Source organism: Monodelphis domestica, chromosome 7 (assembly GCF_027887165.1).
Source record: "Monodelphis domestica isolate mMonDom1 chromosome 7, mMonDom1.pri, whole genome shotgun sequence".
Lineage (NCBI taxonomy): Eukaryota > Metazoa > Chordata > Mammalia > Didelphimorphia > Didelphidae > Monodelphis > Monodelphis domestica.
Window position 1 is genome coordinate 91,869,141 of NC_077233.1, and position 17,537 is coordinate 91,886,677.

The following is a 17,537-nucleotide window of genomic DNA, read 5'->3' on the forward strand; positions in this document are numbered from 1 at the left end:
TCTTTAATGGGACAAAATCTGCCCAGCTGAAGCCTCACAATGGAGCCTTGTGGGAGTAGTGATGACTTCAACTAGGACAGGACTGCCCAGGCCCCCGAGTAGCTAGGGAAGACTCCCACAGGGGCCCAAACATTCCCTGGCTTCCCCTGACCTCCCCTGTTCTCAGCAGCTGCCCAGGGCCTGCTCCAAGGCCTCAGCTGTTCCAGACTGTGCCCAAGCTGGATGGGAAGAGATAAGGTAATGGAAAAGAGCTTTGTTTCCCCTCTTTTTTTTTCTGGCCAGCCCCCAAGGGGAGAAGAGGTCTTAGAGTCTGGAGAGAGTGAGTCCAGCTGGGTCCAGTCACTGGGGAAAAGGGAAAGAAGAGGGTCATTTGTGTTCAGATAGGGCCCAAAGGTTGGAGAAAACAGGCTGACCTTGCGTCAGAATGGGAACGAATCCCAAAGCATGTTAAATCTTAGATCCAACATGTTAAAAAATGAACTCATTCACTTTTTCCCAAAACCTGCCCCTCCTCCTGACTTCCCTATTTCTATGGATGACCCAAGTTCCTCCATGAATCACTGATCCCTACAGCTAGAAATGATCTCTTCTTCCTCACATTTTCCTGGAGCATTTTGGGTTTCTCCTCAGCGTTTATCACATATTACTTCAAATCATACTTAGTGTGAATGTGACTTTTCCCTTCATTAGACCATAGACTCTTTGAGGGTGAGATACTACCTCCTCTTCCTCTCTCCGGTTCCTAGTTCATAAGAGCCATTTAATAAATGTTTATTTAACTAGATTAAGAAGACTATAGGGTTGCTTAGAATGTGGACAGGATCCATGTGTCCTCCTCATCTTTAGGAAAGGGCATTGGAGTGTGCAGAGGGTGGGCCAGTGTGCTAATAACTAAGGATAAAAGCAAGGAGGGTGGTTTTTGCAGGGTGGGGAGAAGAAGGAGGAAGAGTAAAGGAGTCACCCTTATGACTGAGAGCTTTTAAAGTGCATAGAGTTCTTCTGAATCCTTGATCACAAAACTGAAAATAGGCTAAAATTCAACAGGGGTAGGGAACTGAGCACCAAGGAGTATAGCCTACCACTTTTTTTTTCTTTTCCAAGAGCCAGGTGAAGCATTACTTACTCTAGGAAACCTTTCTTGACTGCCCCAGGACATTGAGATCCCCTTCTTTTCTGACTGCTACACTCCTGCTAGAGGACATAATGGCATAACTGGACCTCTTAGTAATTTGTAATGTGTGATATTTATTCCTCCTACTGTCTTTCTTTTTCTTCTTTCTTTTCTTCCTTCCTTCCTCCCTCTCTTTCTTTCTTCTTTTCTTTCTTTCTTTCTTTCTTTCTTTCTTTCTTTCTTTCTTTCTTTCTTTCTTTCTTTCTTTCTTTCTTTCTTCTTTCTTTCTTTCTTTCTTTCTTTCCTTCCTTCCTTCCTTCCTTCCTTCCTTCCTTCCTTCCTTCCTCCCTCCCTCCCTTCCTTCCTTCCGTCCTCTCCTTCCTTCTTTTTTTTCTTCCTTCCTTCCTTCCTTCCTTTCTCTCTCTCTGGAGGCAGGGGATGGAGAATGCGATAGGATTTTTGAATTGAGTCCTACTTCCTGGCCCTGAAACGAGAGTGATCTGAGGCTTCACAAAGCTTTTCCCAGCAAAGGCTTGGATTTTGTTCAAGAGATCTCTTCCTTGGGTAGAAATATCCTAAAACTTCAGAGTACCTGCTCAGAGGCCTATCCATCTATCCCTCCCAATTTTAGTAGGACAAATGCCTAAAAAGTAGGACCCTTTCATCCTGTAATTCCCCTCTAATGTCATTTGTCTCTAATAATTCTCCACAATACCTCTCCACGGTGTATAGAATAAAGTCCAAACTCCTTAACCTGGCAATCAAGGCCCTCTGAAATCTTGCTCTAACCTATTTCCAGAATTTAACACTGATTTTGCTGCTGCTTATTGCCTGTATAACTTTGGGCAAGCTCCCTTGGGCCACAGGTTCTTACTTTCAGCTACAAAATGAGGATGTTGGACTGAAAGATCTCTAAGGTCCCTTTAAGCCTGAAATCCTATATTCCTTCTACTTGTCCAGGCTCTCATTATTCCATTTTGCTTATTTACTTCAGTCAAACATGTTCGTGAATTATCTCCCAAACAACATCTCCCAACTGCCATTAGGTCTTTGTTTACCCATCCCTGCACAAAATATCCTCATAAATTCCCATGGGCTTAACTTTATCTTTAGAGATAACTCATAGAGAAGATAGATAGGCAGATGGACAGACAGACAGATAGACAGATAGATAGACAGATAGATAGACACAGAGAAAGACAGGCAGACACAGAGATAGATTGATAGACAGGTAGACAGACTAATAGACAGGTAGAGAGACACAGAGAGAGAGATAGACACAGAGATAGATAATGTACATGCATATATAATTAACCTATACATATCATATATGTGATTTACGGCACATATTATGTATGTACACCTATATGTATATTATCTGTCTCTCTTTATCTCCAGTCCTGGTTTCTCCTTTTCTGAGCCACAGTCCTACATCATTGATCTCCTATTAGACATTTCAAACTAAATATATCTCAAACTCAACCTGTCTATAACTGAATTAATTTTCTTTCCTTCTTTTTAAAAATTTTAGGGCAGCTGTGTAGCTCAGTGGGTTGAGTCAGGCCTAGAGGCAGGAAGTCCTAGGTTGAAATCTGATCCCAGACACTTCCCAGTTGTGTGACCCTCAAAAGTTATTTAACCCCCATTGCCTACCCCTTACCACTCTTCTGCCTTGGAACCAATACCTAGTACTGATTCTAAAGTGGAAGGTAAGGGTTTAAAAATTTTTTAATTAAATTTAATTTTTTTAACCAATTACATGTAATAAATTTCCACATAAATTTTCTCGTTACATGTTTGAAATTGTCTTCCTCCTTCCTCCCCTTTTCAGAGTTGGCAATAAATTAAATCAGGGTTATATATGTATTATCATGCAAAACATATTTCCATGTTGTTCATTTTTGTAAGTGAATAATCTTATAAAACCAAAACTCCAAAACATAATCCCAAATGAACATGTGAAAAACCATATACTTTCATCTGCATTCTGACTCCAACAGTTCTTTCTGGGAAAGTGGATAACATTCTTTGTCAGAAGTCCCTCAGGATTGTTCTGGATCACTGTATTGCTTATAGTAGCTGTCTATCACATTCGATTGTCTTTCCTTCTAAACTCTCCTTTCTTCCAGTTGTTTCAGTCATCCCTGACTTTTTACAAATCCATTTGGGGGTTTCTTGGCAAAGATACTGGAATGATTTACCATTTCTTTCTCCAGCTTATTTTACATATGAGGAAACTGAGGCAAAGTAAATTGACTTGCCCAAAGTCACATAGCTAGTTAAGCATTTGAGACCAGATTCTAACTCAAGAAAATGAATCTTCTGACTCCAGCCCTGGAATTCTTATCTGTCCACTGTACCACTTAAACTGACCCAAACTCTCCTGCCCTCTTTCCTACATCTGTTAAAGGCATCCTCATCTTTTTTAGTCTCATAGCTTCAGTATTAGCCTTGGCTCTTCCTTACCCTACACATCCAATCAGTTGCTAACTCTTACCATTTTTATCTTTGCAACTTTCCTAACTGACCCATCTAACCACTTCTCTTCACTCACACAGTTACCACATTAGTCTGGTCTTTAGCACCATTGCCCTATATTATTACATCGAGCCTCTCATCACTCCAGTTCATCCTCTATACTGCTGCCAGTGATTTTTTTTTCTTAAGCATGTCTGACATAGGTCACCCTGTAACATACATGTGATCTGACATCTGGCCATCTTGATTCCACGTGGAATGATTTCTACCATGGCAGAGTTTGAGAGAAGAGCCATGGCTGGAACTCTCACTCCTTCACTCATATCTTTAAGAGGCATATTGATCCAGAATCTCTATTTACTACTCAGTGGATATTTGCAGTCCAAAAATAGAATAGATGATTCAAGTTAAAATCCACTTTTCCTGTTCACTTGAAGAAGAAAATAGTCTCTCCCCAAATAGGGAGAAGAATAGTTGCTTATTCTTGACCAATTTAGCTTCCTTGCTACCAAATAGTTAGTATACAAAAGACAATCTCAGATAGTGAGCAAACATAGTTATTAAATAAATTCATACAACGGTATCAGGGAAGTTCTTAAGACAGAGAACACAAGAATCAGAGGGCTCCGTGACTAAGAATGGAGATGAAATCTCAAATTTCCAGATGCCTGTAACTCCTGGGAAATCTTGCAGTATCTGCCCCTCTCACAGAATCTCTGTCTCCAGAGTCCAAATGGACATCTTCTCAGAGATATCAAAAGCCCTAAACCCCCATGGGCAGGAATGGGTTTAAACAAAGATCTGAACATGAGACTTACTCTCTTACTCATTTGACTTCAGTGGCTTCCCATTGTGTCTAGGAAAACAGTCCTTAATAACTGTGGGTCCATGTCTTTGTAACAGTTTGTTAACTATTTTAATATAATTGGGCTTTTTTTTATATAATTCCATTTTAAAATACAATTCTGAGAAGAGGTTTATAGGCTTTACCAAACTGCCAACAAGGTCCATTTCCTGCTTTGAAATCATATATAAACTACTCTGTTGAGCTTTTAAAACCTTTTGTAAACTGGTTCTACCCTATCTTTCTAGCCTCATTGGAGATTATTCCCTCTCCCACACTTTGTGATCTAGACAAATTGACCTTTTCTCTATCACACACACACACAATGCTCCATGATTTCTCTCTGTCTTTGTGTTGGCTAAAACTTCCCCCTTAGCTCTGCTCACAGAGCTTCTCTTCCTTTAAAATATAGTTTAAGTGGGGGCAATTAGGTGTCCCAGTGGATTGAGAGCTAAACTCAGAGACGGGAGGTCCCAGATTAAAATCTGGCCTCAGACACTTCTCAGTTGTGTGACCCTGGGCAAGTCACTTAACCCCCATTGCTTAGTCCTTACCGCTCTTCTGCCTTGGAACCAATACACAGTATTGATTCCAAGATGGAAGGTAAGGGTTTAAAAATAAAATATAGCTTAAGTACCATCTTCTGCATGAAATTTTTCTTTATCTCTCCTAAATGCTAACCCCCTCCCCATAATTACCTTGCATATATTCCTATTTATTCATTTTCTATTTATGCTGCATATATGTCTCTCTATATATACAATATGTACATCTATGTGTGTATATCTACATTTTGTTGTTCAGTTATTTTTGGTTATGTTTCACTCTTTGTGACCCCATTTGGGTTTTCTTGGCAGAGATAGTGGAGTAGTTTGCCATTTCCTTCTCCATCTCATTTTACAGATGAGGAAACTGAAGCAAGCAGAGTGAAATAACGTATCCATGTTCACACAGCTAGTAAGTATGAGGAAAATCTGAACTTAGAAGATGAGTCTTCCTGACTTAAGGTCCAGCACTCTAGCCACGGAGCCACCTAGCTATGCCATATGTATACCTCTACATGCATATATATTTGACTATGTATACATGCACGTGCTTCTCCTCCAGTAGATTATAGGCTCCTTGAGGAAGGTCATTGTTTCCTTCTCTTACTTGTATCCCCATTACCTAGCACAGAGCCCGGCACTAATAGACCCGTAACAAATTCTTGTTGATGGATCAATTGATCGCTTCTCCCTATTCTCTATCCTACAAAGCCTGGCTCAAGTCCCAGCGTCTCTGACCCATCCCTCCTGCCCATCCTAGCCTGAAGAGCGCCCTGCTTCCTTAGCGGTCCCTGCCTGTAGTATTGTTTTCTCATGTTCAACCTCGTGGGATTTCCCCTTCTCGCTTGGATGTTTCCAGGCCCCAGGGAGCGGCCCCGTTCGCCAGGCGGGTCTTGTACGCCCTCCCTCTCCTGGCACAGGTGGCTGGGCCCATCCAAGCCAGACCCACTTCTAGATGGTCCTCGTGCTTGACGTGAGTAGTGGAGTTGCGTAATATCTATACACGTCCCTTTCATCTCATCACGATTCTCCCTGGAGCAGCTACAAAGTGTCCTCAGCATGGACAGATGCCGTCTTCTCCCTCGTCTCCTGCTGGCACAGTCGCCATGCTCCAGGCCCCTGTTACACTTTCATTTACTTTATGGTAGACGTTTCCAGACGCTGATTTTGTAATACATTTGGCAGCCCCACTACACGGCACCTTGTACCTCACTGCTAACTGGGGAGGGAGGCCCAGACTTGTCATTCTATTGGCATGGGGGCTCCTCCAGAGGAAACTCCCTGCACCGATACGGATCACCTACTGTTGTGAAGCCCATCGTCTTGGGGAGTTACCTGGGGCACCAAAAGATGATATGAGCTCCCAGGGACACACAGCCATGGGGACAATTATTGCTGATGGGTATAGATAATAAAAACAACGACAGTTCTCCAGACTGGAATCGCAGTTGGCCACTATCTCTGACTACCCGCTGGATAAATGGAGGCAAATGTAATAATTGCTTTTAAAACACTTTGAAGTATAGAGGGATCTAGGTGGCACAATGCATAGAGAACTGAACCTCAAGTCAAGAAGACCTAAGTTCAGATTTGGCTTCAGATACTAGCTGGGTGACCCTGGGCAAGTCACTTATCCTCTGCCTCAGTTTCCTCACCTGCAAAATGAAGCTATTAATAACACCTACCTCTCAGGGTCAACTGAAGATCAAATAAGATATGTGTACAGTATTTCAAAAACCTTAAGCTACTATATAGATCGTCGCTATTATAATTATTTTTTGAGCCTGTACCTTTTGCCTTAGAATTGATAAATTAAGTGATTTGCCCAGGTTGTAAGTTACTTGCCTAGGGTCACATAGCTAGGACATATCTGAAGCCAGATTTGAACCCATGTCTTCCCAACTCTAGTCCTGGCACTCTATCCATTATGCTACCTAGCTGCCCCATTAGCAATTATGATTACAGTGCTCCTGTTGGTAGAACTGGTCAAATCATTCTGGAAAGCAATTTAGAACTACATCCCCAAAATTACTAAACTGTGCAAGGGGGCAGCTGGGTAGCTCAGTGGATCAAGAGCCAGCCCTAGAGACGGGAGGTCCTAGGTTCAAATCTGACCTCAGCCACTTCCTAGCTATGTGACCCTGGGCAAGTCACTTGACCCCCATTGCCTAGCCCTTACCACTCTTCTGCCTTGGAGCCAATACACTGTATTGACTCCAAGATGGAAGGTAAGGGTTTAAAAACAAAACAAAACATGCATATCCTTTATTTCAAGATACTGTTTCTAGAGGCAGCTGGGCAGCTCAGTGGATTGAGAGCCAGGCTTAGTGATAGGAGGTCCTAGGTTCAAATCTAACCTCAGACACTTCCTAGCTGGGCAAGTCACTTAAGCCCCATTGCCTAGCCCTTACCACTCTTCTGCCTTGGAACCAATAGACAGTCCTGATTTTAAGACAGAAGGTAAGGGTTTAAAAAAATACCAATTCTAGTTCTGTAGCCCCAAAGAAATCAAAGAATGAGCTAAAGAACCCATATTTACAAAGATATAGCAACTCTTTTTGAGACGGTAAAGAATTGGAAATGGGGGGGGGATCTATCAATTGGGGAATAGCTGAACCAAGTTATGGTATTTGTAATATGATAAAATACTATTTTCCTGTAAGAAATGATGGAGGAGATGGATTCAAAGAAACCAGGGGAGATTTCTCTGAATTGATGCAGAACAAAGTGAACAGAACCAGGAGAGCAATTTATACAACAACAAATATGGTAAAGACAAACAACTCTGAAAGACTTGCAAACTGTCCAGCACAATGACCGACCACAGTTCCAGAGAACTCGTGCTGAAGCATGCCACCTATCTCCTTATACAGAGGGAACGGCCTGAGTTCAGACTGAGACTTTTTTTTTGGACGTGGCCAATGCAGGAATTTGTTGTGCTTGACTATACATGTTCATAACATCGATTTTGTTTATCTTGTTTTCTCCAGGGAGGAGGTGGGAGTGTAGGAGGGAGAGAATGCAGATCTGAAAATAAAATAAATTTGAATTGGAAAAAAAAAAAGCACAGTGTTTTTTAGGCAGGCAAAGAAGAATGAACATTCTTGAACTGTAGTTGTCACATAACCAAAAAAACCCAAAACAATAGCTCTGGAATCAGTTTACTGGGTGTCCTGTAAATACCTCCAACTTAATAGGTCCAAAATAGAAATCATTCTTTCCTTCCTAAAACAACCCTCCCCCAAACTTCTCTATTTTTGTTTTGGGAACCAAGATCCTCCCATTCCTCCAGATTTATAACCTCTAAATCATCCTTGGCCTCTCTCTCCTTTAGACCTCCCCTCCATATCTAATCAGCTGCTAACTCCTGTTGATTCTACCTCCCCACTTCTCACATCCATCATCATCTCTCCACTTATATGACCATTGCCCCAGGTCAGGGCCTCATCACCTCTCACCTGGACTTACGGAGGAAATGGCCTTTTCAGAGGTCTCCCCACTCCTCTCCAATCCATCTCACACAGCTGCCAAAATAATCTTCCTAAGGCACAGCTGATCATGTCACTCCCCTGCTCATAAACCTTCAGCAGCTACCACTGGCCTCTTGGGCAAGATACAAGTTCCTAAGCCTGGCGTTTAAAGCCCCCCAAGTCGTTTAATTGTTCATGCCCTTTGAGGCAGAGCTTGTATTACCAGGATTATATTCCAATGAGCTTCACAGGGTCATATAGACTTCAAGCTCTCACTTCTAATAAACAGCTCATCCTAATATAGACTTTCAGGTTTACAACTTAAGTTGCTTTTCCGGAGGTTATCACAGAGGTCATCTAGTCCTCTTTTATTTTGCAGGGGGAAAACTGGGGCTAAATGCCTTGCCCAAAGTTCCACAGGTGATAAGCAGCAGGGCTCTGGGGCTCTAACCTACTCTAACTCCCTGTCTAAAACTCTTTTTACTCAGACTTTGTGACTCTGGATGGAGAGATCAAGGACTGAATGTTCATGAAGGGATGGAATTTTCTGAAAAATCTGATAAATGAGTGTCATGAAAGGATACTCCTGCCTTTGAACGATGATTCTGTCACTTTCAAGATCTATAGATACTGAGCAAGTTATGAAACCCTTCAGGCCCTCTTTCTCCATCTGTAAGTGAATGGCAGGAGATCAGCAGTCCTCAGACCTTTTGGCTTCAACCCCTTTTTATAGTCTTAAAAATTGAGGACCCTAAAGAACTTTCATTTGTGTGAGTTATACCTAACTATATTTCCTGATTTTAAAAATTAAAAAAGAAAATGTATTGTAAAATTTTAGTTACTTTATTAAAAAGTAAAATGAATATAATAAAAATATCAATTTGTTTAACAAAGTCATTATGTTAACATAGTTTTATTAAAAATAACTAGTTTTCCAAAACAAATAGTAAGGAGTTACTATGTTTTACATATTTTTACAACTATCTTTACTGTCTGGCTTAATAGAAGACAGATTCTCATATTGACTTCTGTATCCAATCAGTTGGTGGCAGAGTTGTGCTAGGTGGTGCAGTGGGGAGAGAGCTGGGCCTGGAGTTAGAAAGACTTGAGTTCAAATCAGGACTCAGATATTTACTAGCTATGTGATCCTCAGCAAGTCACTTAATGGATCTCAGTTTCTTCATCTATAAAACAGGAATAACGATAGCACCTAACTCCCAGAGCTGTTGTGAAGTTAAAATGAGATATTTGTAAAGTTCTTTGAAAAACCTCTGAGCATAAACACTTTTTTGTTGTTTAGTATAGCTGACTCTGTGATCCCATTTGGGGTTTTCTTGACAAATATACTGAAGTGGTTTGCCATTTCCTTCTCTAGCTCATTTTACAGATGAAGCAAACAGGATTAAGTGACTTGCCCAGGGTCAGTAAGTGTCTGAGGCTAGATCTGAACTCAGATCTTGACTTTAGGCCCACTACTCTATCTGCTGGACCACCTACCTGCCCATATACTAGTTATTACATGTTTTGGTTGAAGCATTTGAAGAAAATTTGGTCTCACACAGATATCTGTGTAATGAGGAAAGGAAAAAAGGAAAGGAGAATTTATATAATGCCTACTATGTGCCAGTCACTGCATTAAACTCTTTACAAATATTATTTCATTTGATTCTCCCAACAACCCTTTGAGATAGGTGCTATTACAGTCTATATCTTACAGTTGAAGGAAAGTTACTTGCCAAAGGTCTTGCAGCTAGTTAAATAGCTAAGGCTGAATTTGAATTCAGGTCTTTCTGACTCCAGGTCCAGCTCTATCCACTGTACCATCTAACTATATAATAATAATAATAATAACTAACATTTAGAGTGTTTACTATGTGCTAGGTACTGTGCTAAGTGCTTCATGATTATTATCTCATTTGGTCCTTACAATAACCTTTCAGCTATTATTACCCCCATTTTACAGATGAGAAAAGAGGCAAATAGAAGTTAAGTGACTTGTCCAGGGTCATACAGCTAGTAAATGTCTGAGACTAGATTTTAACTCAGATCTTCCCTAGTCCAGGTCAAGCTCTCTATTCACTGTACCATCTGGCTAGTAAATAAAAAGTGTTATTTGCTTAAGTGTTATTATGAAAAAAGTTTTGACCCCTCAGACTTCCTGAAAGGCTTTTGGAAACCTCTGAAATACTCAGACAACACTTTGAAAACTATTGGACTAGATGGATCAGGCTCAAAGGATCTGTTCTAAAACAAAGCTGCCCCTTTCCATCGAAGTTTTGCAAGTTCCTGACCTGAGTTTTGGTCTGAGCAACAACCCTGTGGGCTCACCCTATTTAGAGTCTCAGTAGATCAATGGTGGTTTCAGTCCTTATCAGTCTGCTGGACAGCTCTGCTATTTTTGAGTTACAGAACTGTAATCTTCCTTTTGGTCTACAATTCTTGCATTTGGTTATTCCTTTACGGATTTCAGACTAGGCTAGAAGCTAGAACTAAAACCCTCTTTTGTTCCTGGGGTCTGAGCTTCACAGTTGCCACTTGCTACATAACCTAGGACCTACAACCACTTCTCACCCTGGAATACTACCCCCAGGGACGGTCCTCTTCTATTCTACCCTGAGTCTATGATCTGGAACTGGGTATTGACAACTGACAAAGCTGTCAGCACCTGCTCCTGCATCCCAGCTAGGTGCTGGTTCTGCTGTAAGGCTTCTTCTTTCCCTGGGGCACAGTCATTTAAATGTTCTTCATAGGGTGTTTCCGGCCAGACCATATCCCCATTGTCCTCAGACCTCTTGGTTTATCTCCCTGTGATAACCTGAGCTGGAAAAATGACTCTTCTTCTTGGACTTCAAGATTAGAATTCCACCTGATGCTAGATCTGTTTGGAGTACAGGGGGCAGTTAAGGAGGGAGGGAAGAGTTCCCTATATTTGCAGCTACTCTGACATCTTTCTTGACTCTGCCTGGAGCTATACTTTTACTTGGGTGTTTGTTGGGAAGTATCTGTTGTGTAAAAATCAAATATAAAAGTACTTTTTAAAAAGCCAAAATAAAGCCCTTTAAAATCTATTTCCAAACTACTTTTCCAGCTTTATTATATAATACTATCTTTCCTACACTAGATGTTCTAGACAGCCTAGACTATTAGCTATCCCCAAATTAGATTTAACATCTCCTACCAGCCATTTCCCAAGCTTGTGTAGCACTTATAGTCTCTGGAGCTACTCTCCCAGCCCCTATTCCAACTAACAAGTTGGGTCTCCAACGCAAAACACATTTTGGCTATTAGATCTCCCCTTAGAGTTCTAGGGGTAACCCTAAGGAGTTGCATGGGGGAGCTGAGAGGAAGGGAGCCCCCACTCGGATTCTTTCCCATAACTATTATTTAATATCAATTAGTCATCCAGGCTTTCTCAGCTTTTGGAAAGGGGCAACTATTAAAGTGGCATGACAAGAACAGTTGGTACAAAACATTCTACCCAAAAGTCTGTAGCACACATTGTAATACAAATTCTGTAGGCACAGAATCCTAGGGGAAAGAGGGCCCCCAGGTTTAGAAAGCACATGTGGCAAAGGGTAACTCAAAGCTCCTGGAAATCCTTTCTTTCTGAACACTTCAATATATTCTTACATATAACTTTTCTGCTAGACTCCTTCGATCTACTTTTCCTCATCATATTCAGCCTTCACCAGCTCCTAATGCTATCATATATTGCTATTCTAGAGACACTGCTAGGATGCCCTATTTTTATTTATTATTTATTTTTTAAATACTTACCTTCCTTCTTGGAATCAATACTGTGTATTGGTTCCAAGGCAGAAGAGTGGTAAAGGCTAGGCAATGGGAGTTAAGTGACTTGCCCAGGGTCACACAGCTAGTAAGTGTCTGAGGTTGGATTTGAACTCAGGACCTCCCATCTCTAGGCCTGGCTCTCAATCCACTGAGCTACCCAGCTGCCCCTATGCCCTATTTTTACAAAAAGTCCAAATCTTCAGGTCTTTTATAATTCATGAAGTCCTTCTTTGGGTCAAGAGGGGAGAGGAGGCTCAGACTATTCCTTCTCAGGAATTTGGCTGGAGGCTTCTGCCATTAAGCTTGGAGAACTTCAAATCCTTGATTCTATCCTAGCTCCCTGACTTTATGTAAGACCCAAAGGGTAGGGGCAATTTAGTTTAAAAGCCTAAGTTTTTGTTCATGCCTTGTTCACACCTAGCTCTCACCAGTGATTAATTTGGTTGAAATACATTCTCACCTGACAAAGTTATCAAGGCCTAGAATCTTGTCAGGTACTTTTAATGGGCTTGGGGCCATTGATTGACTTGATTCCATTATACCTGGATTGCTCATCCTTCTCAGAATCCTTATCTTGTTCAAGGCTGTCTTCCTTCTATGAAGGTCCTTCCTCATGCCACTAAAAATTAGCCCTCTCTTCTTCCTGAAATAATTTTCTATTTACTTACCTGTATGCATACTGTATCTGCCAGTAGAATATAAGCTTTTTTTTTTTAATTGCAGGAGTTGGGGGGACTATGGCCACCGAATATTGTCCATATTGTCTGACAGTTGATAGATGCATTTTGCTGAACTGCTTTCATTTATTTTTTTTTTATTTTTGTCATAAGGGATGGCTTGCAGGGTAAGGGAAGAAGAGGATTATATTCAGAAATGAAACTGATATAAAAACAAGAGGTATCAGTAAAAATATGAAAATTTTAAAAGATATAAGCACTTTGAAGATAGGAACTATTTCCTTTTTCTATGCTTACTGAATTGAGTGAGAGTGTTTCCAGTTTTTCATTTTTGCCTAGGTCATAGCTATAGACAAATGATCATTTACTAAATGTAGTCCTTGAGTACAGGAGGCCAGTCAATAAAAATAAGATCATGTTGTCAAGAAATTTTTCAGTCCTGACTGACTCTTTGTGACCCTATTTGGAGTCTACTTGGCAAAGATACTGGACTAGTTGGTGGTTTTCTTCTGCAATTCATTTTATAGATGAGGAAAAAGAGGCAAACAGGGTTAAGTGACTTACTCAGGGTCACATAGCTAGTGAGTGTCTGAGGCTATATTTGAACTCAGGTCTTCTTAACTCTAGGCATGATGCTCTATCTACTTGACCATCAAGCCACCTAAGAACAGAATGATGAATCCTAAAACGGAAGGGGACCTTAGAAGGTATCTAGTCTAACCTATTTATGAGTAGGAATCCCCTCCTATAATGTCCTGACAATTCATCTTCCTCTTGAAGGAATTCAATCAATGATGGACAACTCATTCCCTTATGCCTTAGTCTAGACAGCTCTTTTTGGGAAGTTTTTCCTTATATGAAGAAATTGGATTCTGTTGAATGCTTCTTCATTACTTCAAGCCCTTGGGCCCCAAGCAGGATAAGTCAAATCCTTCTTCTACAGAAACAATAACATATACACAGAGAAATAAATAAGTACAAAATTCAGTTCAGTTATTTTTCAGTTGTGTCTAACTCTTTGTGATCTCATTTGGGGTTTTCTTGGCGGAGATATTGGAAGAGTTTGCTATTTCCTTCTCTAACTCATTTACAGGAGAGGAAACTGAGGCAAACTGGGTAAAATGACTTGCCCAGGGTCATATAGCTAGTAAATGGCTGAGGTCAAATCTGAACCTAGGAATAGGGGTCTTCCTGACTCCAGGCTCACCCTATTCACTGTGCTACCTAGCTGCCCCCTCAAATACAAAATATATAAACAATGATTTTGGGAGTAGGGAACTTGGGGGAACCAAGAAATCCTGATAAGAGGCAGGAGGTAGCATTTGATCTGAGCCTTAAAAAATGAAACTGGAGTTCTAAGAGGTAAGAGAGAGGAGGGAGTCCCATCCAGAAATGGCGGACAATTCAGTACAATACATGTTAGTCCTTTAAATGTTAGAAGGCAGGCATCATAGGCAGTTAGCGTCAGAGTGGACTTGGATGGAGGAAGACATTGATTCCATTATGACCCAGACACTTATTAGCTGTGTGACCCTGGGCAAAGCATTTAACCGCTCTCTGCCTCATTTGTAAAATTTTGTAAAATTTGCAAAAAAAAAAAAGTTTCCTTATTTGTAAAATGAAGAGGGCAGACTCGATGGCAGTCCCTTCAAGCACTAAACCTATAAAGCCGTGACTCTATGTTTCTTCTTTCAGTCTTAGGAGGAACAGCCCTAGTTTCTTCAACATATCTTTCTGTGGCATGGTGGGCCACTCTATCCTGATGGCCCAAGTCTAGGGGACCTACTCCAGCTTGTCATTACCCTGACAGGTCCCTAGAAAGCAAGGGAGCTGTTTCCTCTGGCCTTGTGGAGGTAAATATGCCTGTTCTCTTTGAGAAGGGGGGCCAGAAAGCCTGCCCCACGGTGCTCCCAGATGTGGTCAGCCCGCCTTCCAATTTGAAATGATTGGCATGTAATGCCTATTTCCAACAGCAGGTGGTGACAGTGTCCTTTCGAAATATGATTGCTTCTCATAGCTTTTGTGAATAGCTGCTATTTACATGATATTCTGTTTTTTAAAGCAGGTCACCACCAATTGTCTGATTTGAGCCTCACACCAGCCCTATGAGGTAGGAAAATCAGGTACTGTGAATCCCAAGTTGATGGAGCAAGTAAGGAGGAATTGAATGATTTAGTGGTCACACAGCTGCTATATCACAGTGGCAAGTCAGAATTGGAACCCAAGTCTAATGCTTTTCCTTGCATACCAGAGATACCTCACATAGGTGTCTGTGTATGGTATTTAATTCAATTAAAAAAAATAATCACCTTCTATGAGTACAGAAAAACAGTACGACAATGTCTCAGGATACAAAGATTTAAAAAAATAACAAAAACAATTAAAAACAATAATATAATAGAAATGTAACATAATCATTATAATCTTTTCTCCCTGGAACTGAAACAGATTTATAAAAGTGATATTCATTCTGTGATGGAGAAATAGTCAAAAGGCATGAACTTTTTGGAGGACAAAATACAAACCATTACTAATCACTTGAAAAATTGTTAAAACTCTTTAATGATCAAAAAATAAAAATCAAATCAAAACAACTTTTGAGATTATAATTTATACCTACCAACTTGGCAGAAAATAACCACCACCACCACAAAACAGTACAATTCAGTGTTGACTTTGCTGGGGGAAAACAGGCACTTTCCCATATTTCTGTATGATAGGATGTTTCAAATTTTTTGGAAAGCAATTAACAATGTTAAATTGGCCTAAGAAAACAAATCTTTGACTTCACTAATTTCACTCTTGGCCACAGCTGTAACAAAGGTGAGGCAAGCTAAGTTTAAGGGGCAAAGAAAAAGAAATAAGACATTCAGTACTATCCTAAGAATGCTATGCGATTATATTAGGAGGGCAGTGTCAATCTTGGCTCAGTAGCAGATTTCACTAGTTATAATCCTGCTCTTTGGGACTTTATTCTAAGGAGAAACTATTTTTTATTAAAAGATTGGTGATGGAATGATAACTTAAAGATTGGTAAAATGATAAAGATTGGTGGTAACTTATTGGTGATGGAATACTATTGTGCTATAAAAAATAAGATGATTTCAGAAGAAGCTGGAAAGATCTGTAGGAACTGCTGCAGAGAGAAATAAGCAGAACTGGGAGAACATTGTACACAATAATAGCAATATTTTATGATGATTATCTGTGAAAACTTGGTTATTCTCAGCAATGCAATGATCTGGGACAAACCTGAAAGACTTATGACAGGGAATGCACTTCCAGAGAAAGAACTATTAGAGTCATCTTTCACATCAGTGTATTTTGGATTTTATTTTGGGGTTTTGATTGGGCCTGAGTGTGCTCTTACAATAATGAACAATATGGAAGTGAGTTTTACATGGCAATAAAAATAAAATAAAAGATGAGGACTTTGTCTTTTACTAAAAGAAAAAAGATTGATATGTATCAAAATATTAAGAGGCTTTAACTGTAGTGATGGCAAACAGGAAATAATCTGTGTCCAAAGATTTGGGAATGGTCGAAAGAACTGTGGTGCATCCACAGAACAGGATGTTATTGTGTCACAAACAGGACAAATATGAGGAAACTAAGCTTTCTTTGAAGGTAGCATAGTTTTTCACATCAGTCTCCAGCAGTGAAGTCTTGGATTTAGAGTCAGAGGATTACCTCTATCAATATTTACAACAGAAGTCATTTTTTTCCCTCAGGTAAAATAAAGATAATTTGTTTCTCCTAGTTTAAAATTGTGAACTCCTTGAGGGCAGGAACTGTCTTTTGCCTCTTTCCAAGTTCCTAGTACTTAGTACACAGCCTGGCACATAGTAGATGCTTAATAAATATTTATGGGTTGATTTAAATCAGTGATCTTGTAATGTAAAATGAGGTCAGTAGAACAGAACCCAAGAACAAAATTGACATTGATTAAGAATGTGTTGATCAGGGGGCAAGAGGTGGCTAAATGGCCAGGAATTGGCCTTGAGATCCGAAGTCCTAGGTTTAAATCCAGCAGGCACTTTCAAGTTATTGCTCATCTGCTTTAAAACCAAAACATAGTATTGATTCTAAAACTGGAGGCAAAGGTTAAAAAAAAAAGGTTATGTTATAGAAAAAAAAACCCTAGCAACAAAACAACTCCTCCTTACCCACTTAAAGTGTTTTGTTTCTTTATGATAATAATAGCTAGAGAGCTTTGTGGTTTGCAAAGCTCTTTCACATGTGCTACTTCACTTGATCCTCGCAATAAACCTGAGTAGGTGCCATTATTTTTATTTACATTTTAATATTAGAAAATTGAGGCACAGAAGGGTTAGGTGACTGTCCCTGGGTAAGTTGAATCCTTCAGACTAGCACTCACTCACTATGCCACCTAGCGGCAGCACATACACATCTGGTATGTCCCAAAGTACAGTGCATTGTTTGTGTCTGGTCCCACTTAAGACTTCGCAATAGTACAGGGACCCCCGCCTCAACAGTTCACCCAGTTCCATTTACTGCAAGGGTTTTAGAAATAACATCCTCCTTCCATCGAGGTCGGGGCCCTGCGAGAAGAGGGGGAAGTTTGTTAGAGCTGCCGTTATAGGAAGAATGACCGTTAGC